This window comes from Falco rusticolus, chromosome 3 (assembly GCF_015220075.1).
Source record: "Falco rusticolus isolate bFalRus1 chromosome 3, bFalRus1.pri, whole genome shotgun sequence".
Lineage (NCBI taxonomy): Eukaryota > Metazoa > Chordata > Aves > Falconiformes > Falconidae > Falco > Falco rusticolus.
The window spans coordinates 27,029,191-27,040,954 of record NC_051189.1 but is presented as its reverse complement, the minus strand read 5'-3'; positions in this window follow the sequence as shown (position 1 = coordinate 27,040,954).

Below are 11,764 nucleotides of genomic sequence, written 5' to 3'. Positions count from 1 at the left end.
TTACCTGGAGGGGGTGGGGGAAGAAAAGAAAGAGAAATTGAAGACATTGCCAAGATGCAACTACTCCCAGCTGTGGGTTCTGCGGGACCTGCCTCAAAGCTGGGAGGCAGGAGGTGGTAGGTGATGTTAGAGGAGCCCCAGGCAATGGCTTTCCCAGCTCAGCAACAGCAGAAGTGAAGCTGCTTCGCCTGCCTTTGCTGTTCTCTGCTTCCTGCTTGACAGGCATCTTCAGCCCTTCTTCCCCATCGCTCCCTATGCCGAGGATCTCCCTATGCAGATGTTCCTGTCAAAAGGTCTTAGATCCCCGCTGGAAGAGTTCATGCCCCTGGTTTCATAACTTTGAAAGGGGAAAAAGGAAGAGCAGCTACAAGAAAAACAACCTCTGCACAATGATTCTTCCCTACGTTCCTTTCCAGAGCGCGTGATGGACAGGAGCGGGGATGGCACTGACCTGCAGCCCGGCATTGCGGCGCCAGCCCTTGCCCCCTCCGAACACGGCCAGCATGACAACTGAGGCTGCAGGGCTGCCAAGCTGGAGAGGGTGCAGCTCTTGCCCTGGCCCGTCTCTCTCTCGGGCTCTTTCCCAGGGGTCTGAGTCAACTAGAGGAATGTGTGGGAGATGCCAACATGCTGAAGTAGAGCAGAGTAAGAAAACAGCAAAAGGAAAACAATATTTGGCTCTATTTTCTTTCAGGAAGCTCATTAAAAATGCTGTAATTAGAGAAGGAAGCAGAGTTACAGCTGAATTCATGATTTCTACAGTTTTTAAGCTTTGCATAGTCCTAGCGAACCGTATTTTCGAACCCCGTGAACCACCGCTCCAAAATATCAGCATGCCTGGAGACATCCCCTCCTCTACCCTATACCTTGCACTCCTCGGGGTTGTTGGAATCCCTGTGCCCCTGCCTCACACTCTTGTCTTCCTCCATCCCCCCCTTCGGGGCAGCAAGCCTCCTGCACCGCAGTTAGTACCCTAGCGCCCGCGCAGCCTCCCCATCCCCAGCAGCTCCCTGTGGACCTTTTCCTCCTGTAACTCCATTTGCCCCACCACCACGGTGGCTGGAGCAGCTGCTGAGCTGGGGCTGGGAGCTGCTGCACCCGGCCACCACCACGCACCACCCACCACACACCACCCAGTGCCCACCACACGCCACAGGCGTTGCCCAGCAGGACACTGTTGAAGTGGTCCTTCTGCACACCCTTTCCCTGGCTGCTGCCTCCTTCCAGGAGGCCTCCCACATGGCACAACCCTGGGCAGTCCCGGTGGCACAACCCTCAGTGGTCCCCGTGGCATGCTGTGTGACCCAAAGCATGGGGGCTACGTTGGGGACAAAGCCCACAAGGTAGCGAGGGGACCTGAGAGCTGCTGCCCCGTGTTACTGCCGCTGGCAAGGAGCCACAGCTGCAGCCATGAACTCATCGCCATCTCCCAGGGCAAAGAGTTCAGGCTCCAATCACCACATTCATAGCCGTGGTTAACACAAGCATGGTCCCTTTTAACCCTGCATTAAAAATAGCAAATTGCCTGAAGCCCTGCCCGCAAAGGCAGATTTTTGAAGCCTTAGAAGATACTTCATGTGTCCTACATTGTCATGTAGAAAAGCTGTCCCTTTCAGGAGCCTCTCAGCAAGCAGCTGTGGAAGTGCTTGCTCAGAATAAAATAACAGAAATAAACTATTTTGGACATTCTTAAAAAAAAAAAAAAAGGTGGGGGAACAGACTGGTGTATGTTTTTCTCCGAAACACTGAAATACAAGCTGGCTCAGTCAATCCTGGCTCTGGTGTGCTGGTATTACAAGAAGGTAGAGCTGAAGGGAACACCACCTTTAGTCTAAGTGGTGAGTGGGAAGAATAAAATGGATTTCATTTTCTTCCTGTGGATTTAGGGTTTTCTGAGATTCCCTTAGAAATTTGATGTAATGAAAATGGCATGGCGTGGTTGAATTTCTGACCCTTGGCCAGCCAGGAGGCAAACCAAGGCCAGAGAGCCGGGTGAGCCCAGCCAGCTCCCAGGTGGCACATCCTGGGCTGCTTTGGAAATCCCTCCTTCAGACAACTGCTCATTTTAATGCACCAATGTCTTAGGTAGCAAATGCCCAGATCTGAAACCCGCTGGCATGAGTTCTGGGCGAGAGGGGTGCCTGCTGCCTGGTGGGAGCCAGAAGGGTGCCAGAGCAAGGGGGACTTTCTGGAGGAGGTTTTTGCACCAACTACGGTCCTAGCAAAAGCCACAAATTCTTTTTGCAGTTTCAGGTCACGTCCAGTAAATTCAGGCTGTTCATTTTGCTGCATCCAACATATCCCTGGGGCTCCCCCAGGGCCCAGGACCCCATTTCATACCTCCTCTGCAATTAAACATCTGCTTAGAAAGCAAGTGACACTGCAGAGCTACATTTGTGTCTGCAAGAGTGAGGTTTATGCTGGGTGCAGTATCGTAAGGGGGATGTTGCCCTGGGAAATATCAGTGTTTGTCAAAACTTTAGAATCCAACCCAGAGTATCGAAGCATCCCGCTTCCTCTTGCACAGCGCACCTGCAACGCTGGAGTCGAATTAAAGCGGTGGCTCGCTGACTGAGAAGGGGACAAGGAATGAAATTTGCTAGATCAACACTGAAGAGACAGAGAAATAGGCAGCAGAGAGGAAAACAGGGAGTATTAATGTGTAAGCAAAAAGTACCAGGAAAAAATGGGCCAAAAAGCAAAAGAGTTAATTAATAGCAACATTTTATTCGACTTCGGTGACGCTAAGAGAGAGTCCTGTGGCTTCAAACCCAGCACTGAAATTACATGGCAATCGGTGCTCAGGGCTGTAAAGAGTTCCTGTTACATGGGTGTTAATTATGCTAATCAGCAGCAGGGCACTGCCTTGGTCTTAGTGACCAGTGCAGGTGGGTGAGAGGGTGTCCCCATTCCTCCGCTCTCCCTGCGTGGCTTTCTCCCCCTCCCCAAGCTCCCCTGTGAGGTGCTTTAGTGCAGAGGGTCCATGTGGGGAGGGCAAAGCGCAGCTCCCTCCTCCCCATCCCCACACCCAGGAGAGGAAGAACCAGGGAAGTGAGAACTGCCCTGCGCCCTTGAGCTCCGGTGATGCTCGGTCCTCCTGGCTCTCCTCCAAAACGGCAGTGATCAGCCCTGCCAAGCAGGTCTAGCTTGGCTGTCAGTGAGAACTTATACACCAAAGGCTCAGAGCTCAAGGCAGGTGAGACTCCAGGAGAAAGAAACCCCAAATCATTGCCAGTCAGACACCGACACTGACGCCTGGCTCCAAAGTGCAGACTTACCCACCACAGGCTGTCCTGCCCGGCACCGAAGTGAAGCAGTGGGTAGCAAGACTTCTGAAACCTCGTCTGAAGATGCCAGACCCAGCAAGCCCTGCTAAGCCTCGATGGGACAAGGCAGTGCCTTCCCAGGAGCTCCCAGCCGCCACAGCCTGCATACCTCAATGGCGCTACCTCAGCAAAAGCAGTGGTTTATTTTATAGACTACTTAAGCCAACCAATGACATTAGCAGCGCGCAGAAATAAAGCAGATCGATTCCTTATTGCAGGGAGGATTTTTATTTGATGGAGGAAAACAACACCTTTCAGGACAATTAGAAGTTTGCTTTAGTGTTGGAATGGCTTTTAACTGTAGGCTTCAGTGCTTTCAGGGAGCAGGGCCTGGATTTCCTAGATACATGTGATGGAGCCAAGACAGCACCCTGTTATGCTGCTGAGGAATTCTCCTCCCCAGCAGCAGTGTTGCAAAACTAAATCCATTAACACTTCATTGCAAAGTTTCTGTTGATGGTGGTGGTAAAAGCCACTGAAATACCCCGGCAGGAATGCCTTTTTTTTTCTTTTCTTCTTACTTATTGCCATGGTTTAACTCCAGCCAGCAAGTAAGTACCACACAGCCACTTGCTCACTGCCCCCCGGGACCCCCAGCAGAATATATAATAATAACATAATTCCAGTGGCAATAATAATAACAACAATAATAATAATGATAATGGTAATAATAATGATGAAAAGGAGAGAGAAAGAGAGAGGAATAAAACCCAAAAGGAAAAAGCCCCAAGTGATGCCCAATACAGTTGCTCATCACCCGCTGACCGATGCCCAGCCAGTCCCCCAGCAGCGATCGGCAGCCCCCGGCCAAGGCCCCCCAGTTCATATACTGAGCATGAGTTCTATGGTACAGAACATCCCTGTGGCTAGTTTGGGTCAGCTGTCCTGGCTCTGCTCCCTCCTGGCTTCTGGTGCACCCACTCACTGGCAGAGCATGGGAAACGGAAAAGTCCTTGATGCAGAGCAAGCACTACTCAGCAACAACTGAAACACCAGTGTGTTCTCATACTAAATCCAAAACACAGCACTGCACCAGCTACTAGGAAGAAAATTAACTCTATTCCAGACAAAACCAAGATACCTGCTAAAACCAACAATAATTTAAGCACATACAAATTGGGTGCCCCCCCCTTTTTTTTTCTCTTAAAGGCCAAGGGTAACAAAGGCAGCCAGCTATCTTAACTTTAGGAAACAATACTAACTGATTTAGTTTCCTCAAGTGAGGAATCACTTTGATTTCCCTCCTGAAACACACTGATTTGGGTGATTTCTTAAAAAAAGTAGTAGCTGAGGAGCTGTCACCCAGCTCACACTATTTACTCACCAAACCGCTGTCCATTCAAAGCCTGAAACAGCGTGCAAATAGTAGTGAGCATTTTTTCATATGGTGTCTACTTATTCAAGAGGCATTATCACTTAAACGTTTGAGATCCATTCTCCCTCTTCCCCAGATCCAGTGCTTTATGAAACTAGAGACTAATAAATTCCTAAACACATCAAATTTCATTAGGTGTACAGGTATCCTGCAAACTGGGACATGTGCCAAACATCAGCACCATCTCTTCTCATCATCTCATCTCTACGATGAGAGCTGTGAGCACTGAATCAAGGCACCAGCACATAGTCTGTGTCTAAAGTGCTAAAAAAGCTCATCACCTTCCAATCCATGTGCCCTGTCTAAGCACCTGTGTAACCATGCCGTGACATGGTTTTGTGACAAGCTTTTGGGTTTTGACCCAGCGTCAGAAGCAGGGACAGTGTGAGCACAGGGCAGGGGTGTGAGGGCAGAGCTGTGCTGGCCACCCGAAGGACTCCAGCCACAGACCCCCCCGCACCGAAAGCAACAGGCACTGGTGCAGTCTGACCCCATCCAACAGACATCGACCATGTTCTGCAGGTGGGACATTCAAGACCTCAGGTACTCTTTGCCTTCTTGGCAAGGAGCCCTTTGCTCCATGCCTGCCCAACTGCATCCCAGAGCAGTTACAATTATCCAGAATTTAACTGTCAAAAGCCAGGGAGATGCACGAATACCTGCTGTGTGAGCAGGCCACGCCACATTGCTCATGTGTCCTCTTGGAGACAGCTCTGGCAGTGTTCAGTGGAAGTGAAGCTTTTGTTGCTTTCCGCTGCCCAAGCCCAGCCTCAGGCAGTGGTATCTCCAGCCTGTGGGACCACTAGGCCAGTCTGCACGCTCAGCAGTGCCCTTGCCAGCCATGCCCAGGCCTCACCATTATTGCCAAATAGCTTTTCTCGTTTGCTTGTTTCCCTGCGGCACCGCCACCTCCCTCGTTGCGGTACGGTGGTGTGAGAGCCGAGAGCCGGAGGGGCTGAGCGGTGGAGAGGTTTCCTGCTGGCAGCCCAGGACCTCCCGACAGAGGAGCCGGTGGGGAGCGCGGTGGAGGAAGCCCGGCAGCCCCACGCCTGCGCCGCCGGCAGTGGCTCACACGGCGGAACCTGACCGTACCGGCGATGAGCCGCCTTGGTGCAGGCAGCCAACCCTCGTGCCGTGCCAGCGAAGAGCTGGGGCTGGCTTACCTCCCCTCCTGGCACCCAGAGCCAGTGCCAAGGCAATAAATGACGGGGCCGTGCCCCCCGGGGGGAGCTGCAAAGGCCAGGCCAGGGGCGAGTGGCTGGCAGGCTCCATGGTGCATGCTGCTCTCTGCAATGTCAATGAATCCTTTCTGAAAAAGCGTGCACACCCCTCTGGCGCTTCCCTGCTCCCTCCTGGGAGGTTTGCTGCCTGGTGCCTGGGAATACACAACCCCCCAAGAGAAGCTGGAGTCACCTTCCAGATCTATCTGCATCTAAAATATATTTCCTTTCTTTCTTTTACATTTTATAAATAGTCCAGCCTTCCTGCAGCTTTTTTCCTGGTCTGGTGACTCATCCACGACTCATCATACTTGTTGCTTCACTTAAATAGGGTATTGAAATGTCTTTTGCATAAATGAAAAAAAAAAAAAAAAAGAAAGATCCCCCCAGCTGCAGATTAGCAACTAACCACTCCAGATGTTCTCCTATGGAAAGACCTGAAATCATTCCTGCTGTGACATGGCTGGGAGGGTTATTAAGACACAAGCGACGCTATCTAGGCTAGATATCTGTAAGGGCTCACCCTTTCCACCCGCTCCGTTCCCCTCTGGGTACTTTCAGACAGTAAAAATTTCTTTTTCCTTCTTTGTTCAATGACGAGTATTTTTGACCCATGTGCTGGGCTGAGAATTTCACAGGGATGCCACAGTTTCCCCTTTATTTCAGAAAACAGCAAGACTCTTTTACCAGTATGGTTTCCAGCGGAAGGGGATGGAGGTGACCACACTGCCTTCCTGAGCAGCCGCAAGTTTGCTGGCAGTGTGGGAAGCTCACAGGTCACCTCAGCCACCGCCGAGCAAGGAGGTGAGGTCCCAGAGACACTGACATCTCCCAGGCTTCATGAGAAGAAGAGACCCAAACTTCAGCTGAGCAGGGCTGGGGGCTCGGCGAGTGCCGATGCTGGTGGGGAAGGCAAGCCCTTGGGTCAGGGTTGGTAAGGGACATGGCTGGGCAGGGGGACAGCTCCAATGCAGGGTTCAAGCTGCTCCAGTGCCCCCGCCGAAGGCTCCCTCATAGCGGGGCTGCTTCGGGTTCCCCATTTCCCAAGCTCTGTTCCGGAAGGCCAGTGTGGAGCCAGGAGCAGCGGGATGCAGGGCAATGGGGGGATGGGGTGCCAGGGTGACCACTACCTGCCAGGTCAAGGTCTGTGATGCCAGTGGGAAGCACATGGCCTAATTCCCAGTGGTGGGAGCTCCCTAAACCTGTTTCCCTAATTCCCAGGGGCAGGAGCAGCTCTGATGTCCTTGCCCACCACGCTCCTCGGGCCAGCGCTCCGTGCCGCTGCTGCACTGAAGGGAATCCCTTTGGCTAAGCTTGCCCTCACTTCTGCCTTGGCACTCCCTCCCCCCTGAGTCAGGATTACCCGAGGAATACTGATTACAGCTGATCAAGAGTCATGTCTTCGTTAAGCTGATTGCACAGTTTGTTCGAAGGTGGCTACTCTGTCCTTTAGCCGTGCTGCAGCTTCTGACCGCCTTTCTATTTAGTGACTGTTCCTGCGATGTGCTGCGGCTGGCGGCGTGACATCCTGGCTGACAGGCGGTCGGGGGAGCTGCTTTATTTGCTTCATGAGGGTTTCATTAACTTTTTGACCACCCTGTGTTGTAGGCCATTAATGTGCTCTCTGTACTCTATATTTTCTTTGATACCACTCAAGTTGCACGCGATACTCTCTTTCTCTTCTCATTCTGGGGAGGTGGAGGTTGAACTTCCCAGCTGCCTGCCAGGCAATTAAACATTAAAATCTGTTTCCCAAGTAGAAGCGTTCAAACTGCCTGAGGTTGCTGTTCACCGTAAGTTCCCCATGCGAGTCCCCTAGCGATCGCTGCAAAAATCCCAGCCCTCACAATTAAACAATGACAACTGTATGGAATTCAGCCCGGATGGCATTAATGAAATGAGATGATTGCGAAGGTTTTAAAAAAATAAAAATAGACTTGACAAATGTCAGTTCCTCCTGCATGTGTTGGAAGCAGTCAGGAGATGAGCTGGGCAGAGAGGAGACACTATGTGACTCAACTCTTCAGAGCCATTTAGGTTTTGCTGAGGCCCTGGGGAATATTTAGCTGAGGCAAAGTGTGCTTGTGCCACGCCGCAGCTATCAGTGCATGGGCAGTCTGCGCGACTGCTGCATCGGTTTCTTCGGGAAGTTGTTGCCATGCGAGTATCTTGACATCTACCAAGACCTTCCGAGTAGTTGAAGCAACAGTAACAGCAGAATTATTCTCACCAGACAATTACTTTGACTTTCAGCGTAGAATACACAAGCAGTTACGAAGTTTCATCAAAACTGTGGTATCCTAGCAAAGATTCTTAATTATTTAATGCATTTTTTATGATTATTACCTGATTTTTATTACAGCACAGCAAGTGCATGAGCAAGTTTAGCCCCTGTCTTGTCGTGAATATAACAAGATGGCCAAAGATGTGTTTTGCTCTAGTTTTCTATCGTGGTTTAACCCCAGCCGGCAACTAAGCAGCACACAGCTGCTCACTCACTGCCCCCCAGCCCCACCGTGGGATGAGGAGGAGAATCAGAAAAAAGGTAAAACCCTTGGGTCGAGATAAGAACAATGTAATAATTGAAATATTATACTACTAGTAATAATAATGATGATGAAAAAGGAGACAACATATAGAGAGAAATACAACTCAAGAAAGGCAAGTGTTGCCCAATACAGTTGCTCAGCACCCGCTGACCGACGCCCAGCCAGTCCCCCAGCAGCGATCGGCAGCCCCCGGCCAACTACCCCCAGTTTATATACTGAACATGAGTTCTATGGTATGGAACATCCCTGTGGCTAGTTTGGGTCAGCTGTCCTGGCTCTGCTCCCTCCTGGCTTCTGGTGCACCCACTCACTGGCAGAGCATGGGAAACGGAAAAGTTTTTGACTTAGGGTAAGCTTTACTTAGCAACAACTGAAACACCAGTGTGTTATCAACATTGTTCTCATACTAAATCCAAAACACAGCACTGCACCAGCTACTAGGAAGAAAATTAACTCTGTCTCAGCCAAAACCAGGTCATTTTCTTATTGCCAAACTATCACATTTCCTTTTGGTAACAACAGAAGGCGTTCCAGATCCCCATATCCCTAGAAAAGGCATGGAAGCTCCATGTGACATGCTCGATTACATTACAAGACATATTCCAAAACCATCTGTTCTAGCTGAATATCACCCCCATGACTACATGCTCCAGGAGGAGCAAAGATTTTTGCAGAAAATCTCTGACACAGAACAGGGAGTCCAAGCCCATAATGCACATATTCATTCATTCATCGTTTCTCTTGACCTAATTTTGTGCTCTAACTTTTCTGACAGCTTGCGAGTGTTTCCTTGGTGATCTAAGTTTGTTGCCAAAGCAGACAAATGATTCATCTATTTACAGTAAAAGCGGGGAGCTGCCAGGGGAATACCTGATGCCTCTGTGCAGTATGCAAGCCAGGCCCGCTGATGACAAAGCCCTTCCTCTCGGCTCTTCGGGCATGTGCCACGTCTCCGTTGTGGCACCTACCCTGGCACCAAGGCTGTATGGACCCTCTGCCAGGATCAGGGACCGGTTGGTTAAGGGTGTCTTGAAATAGCACCACTGGATGGTAAAGCTCAGGAGGAAAACCTCAGCAAGCCAAGCTCTCCAGGCAGGACAGGTAGACAGGCTGCCCTAGTTCTTGTCTCAGCTGCATCTGTGGCTCCAGACAAGCTGCCCCAGATCAGGACCCCTCTTCTTTTAAAATACATATTAGTTCATTCATAGAGCATCTAAGCCTCCCACAAATACTCCAGCTGTAATGGAAATTATTATTCCCCAAACCACAAGGGAAAATGCTTGCTTTTTCCAGCCTTCTCTCTGTCCTCTCCAAAGAGATTAAAAATCCCCGAGCACTGGCAAAGGCACACTTAGGGCATGAGCAAGGTGCCCTGGCACCGCAGTGTCCCCCCCCACATAGCTGATCTGGCCTGGTTTAGGAAGGGGGTGGGATAACCAGACCCTGAGCGCCTCAAGACATGCTGCTCAGACCTACCCAGGGCAGGCAGGCACCCTCTGCCCCCCAGACGGTCCCCCACCTCCCCCAGCATCCACTGACTGAGCAGGCGTACCAAGCCTGGGATTACATCTGGATGCCATGGCTCACTCCCTCCTTTCCCAGCGTAACTTGTTGGGAGATCCCAGTCGCTCTCCCTTGCCTGCTGGGATGGGGAATGTCTTTTGCTCCAACTCACGTAATTGATGTCACCACTGCAGCGTCCTTTTTTTTGTGTGCGCATCACTTTGGAGATCAGCGCTAAGCAGCAAGATGAAGGGTTTATAGATACTTCTGAAATCTGCTTCCAAGAAATCTATGCTGATCTCATGGATTCCTTTGGATCGGCTCCCTGGAGCGGGGTTCTGCACAGGAAAGGAGGGCAGTGGCTGCCCTGGCAAGCCCCACCGCAGCCATCACCCACCAGTGTTGGCATCCAAGTACTAACCATGGGGGTTTGCTCAGAGTATTTTGGTTTGCAACCCCCGAACAGCTGGTTTAATTTCCAGTTGGCTTCTGTGGTTAAGCTTTAAAAAATGGCACACGAGGTAAATTCACAATTACGGCTCTGCCTTCGGCTGGAACCAGTCAGACATGCACTTCTTACTGTTAAATTCTGTATTTAGAGTGAGAAGCCGTATTTTATTTAGCTCCCAGCAATGCCAGAAACAGGCTTTCCTCTGCAGCCTCCCCAGTGGTGCCGGCAGCGGGTGCTCTCAAGGCATGCCCCACGCACACCTCTAGAGCTGGAGCTCACACAAAAAGCACTAACAGCTGCATTTTCTTCAGAAAGCACCGGCAGCGGAGGTGGTGGCGGTGCAGAAACTCCCTTTCTTCCCCTTGTGTTGCACAGCAGCCTGAGACCGCTTGCCTGGGAAATCTGATTTAAGTTCAGCTCCCTGCTGAGCTAGCGGGGGTTCAGAGCCCATCCATGCACTGCAGAGGAGAGCCATGGCCAGCTTGGTGTGGGCACGGTAATGATGCGGCGTGGCACTTTCTTTATGCCCCACATCACAGAACTGGATTTAAGGTTCAGTATGCCAGGCAGAGCTGGTGAGGGGACCTGGCTTCCTAGCCCAATGGCTAGTTGCAGACGTGGAAGGTTTTCAGACCCAGAGCTGTCGCAATGTTTTACCTTATGCCCATGAAACGTAAAATACCTTGAAGCAAGATGGCGGGGCAGGACTCACACTGCTGGGGAAGCATCTCTTTTGCGTTGGGCTGCAATGGCATATTCCCCCCAGGAACAAGCAGAAAGGGCAGTGACTCAGGTTTTCCCTGCACAGGGCACTGTGTCAAACAGGATAAGGTAAGGGAGTGCCCCTGCCTAGAACGCCCCGCAGGGAAGGGCAGTGGGGGGCAGTGAGTCAACAGCCCCACGACTGTGAAATGTGGGGATCCCTGCAGGCAGGGGAGTCAGAGCAGGAGGCCGAAGAGCCCCACGGGAGCGGTACTAAGTGGCCATCCCCTGCACGCAGGCAGGCAGCAGAAAGCAGAGAAACTGTGCTGGGAAGGTAAACCCTCACCTCCCTGCCCTCTTTCCTGGGGGGGGCTCCCACAGGAGACAGCTCTAATGGGGCGGGCAAGCCTGGAGAAGAGTGACAGTAAGCGCACATCTCTGCCAGTGCTGCTGCGGTCTGGCTGGCCCTGGGCAATGCCACGCTGCGGGGCGGCAGCTACCACCTCCACCTGATGGAAAGCGGGGCAGGGTTCCATCCTGGGGGAGACAGCACAGTTCCATCACCAACAGAAAGGAGTATTTTTCACCAGTGTTATAACGTCCCACATAAGCACATTTAGTTTTGGGTGCCTGAAGAA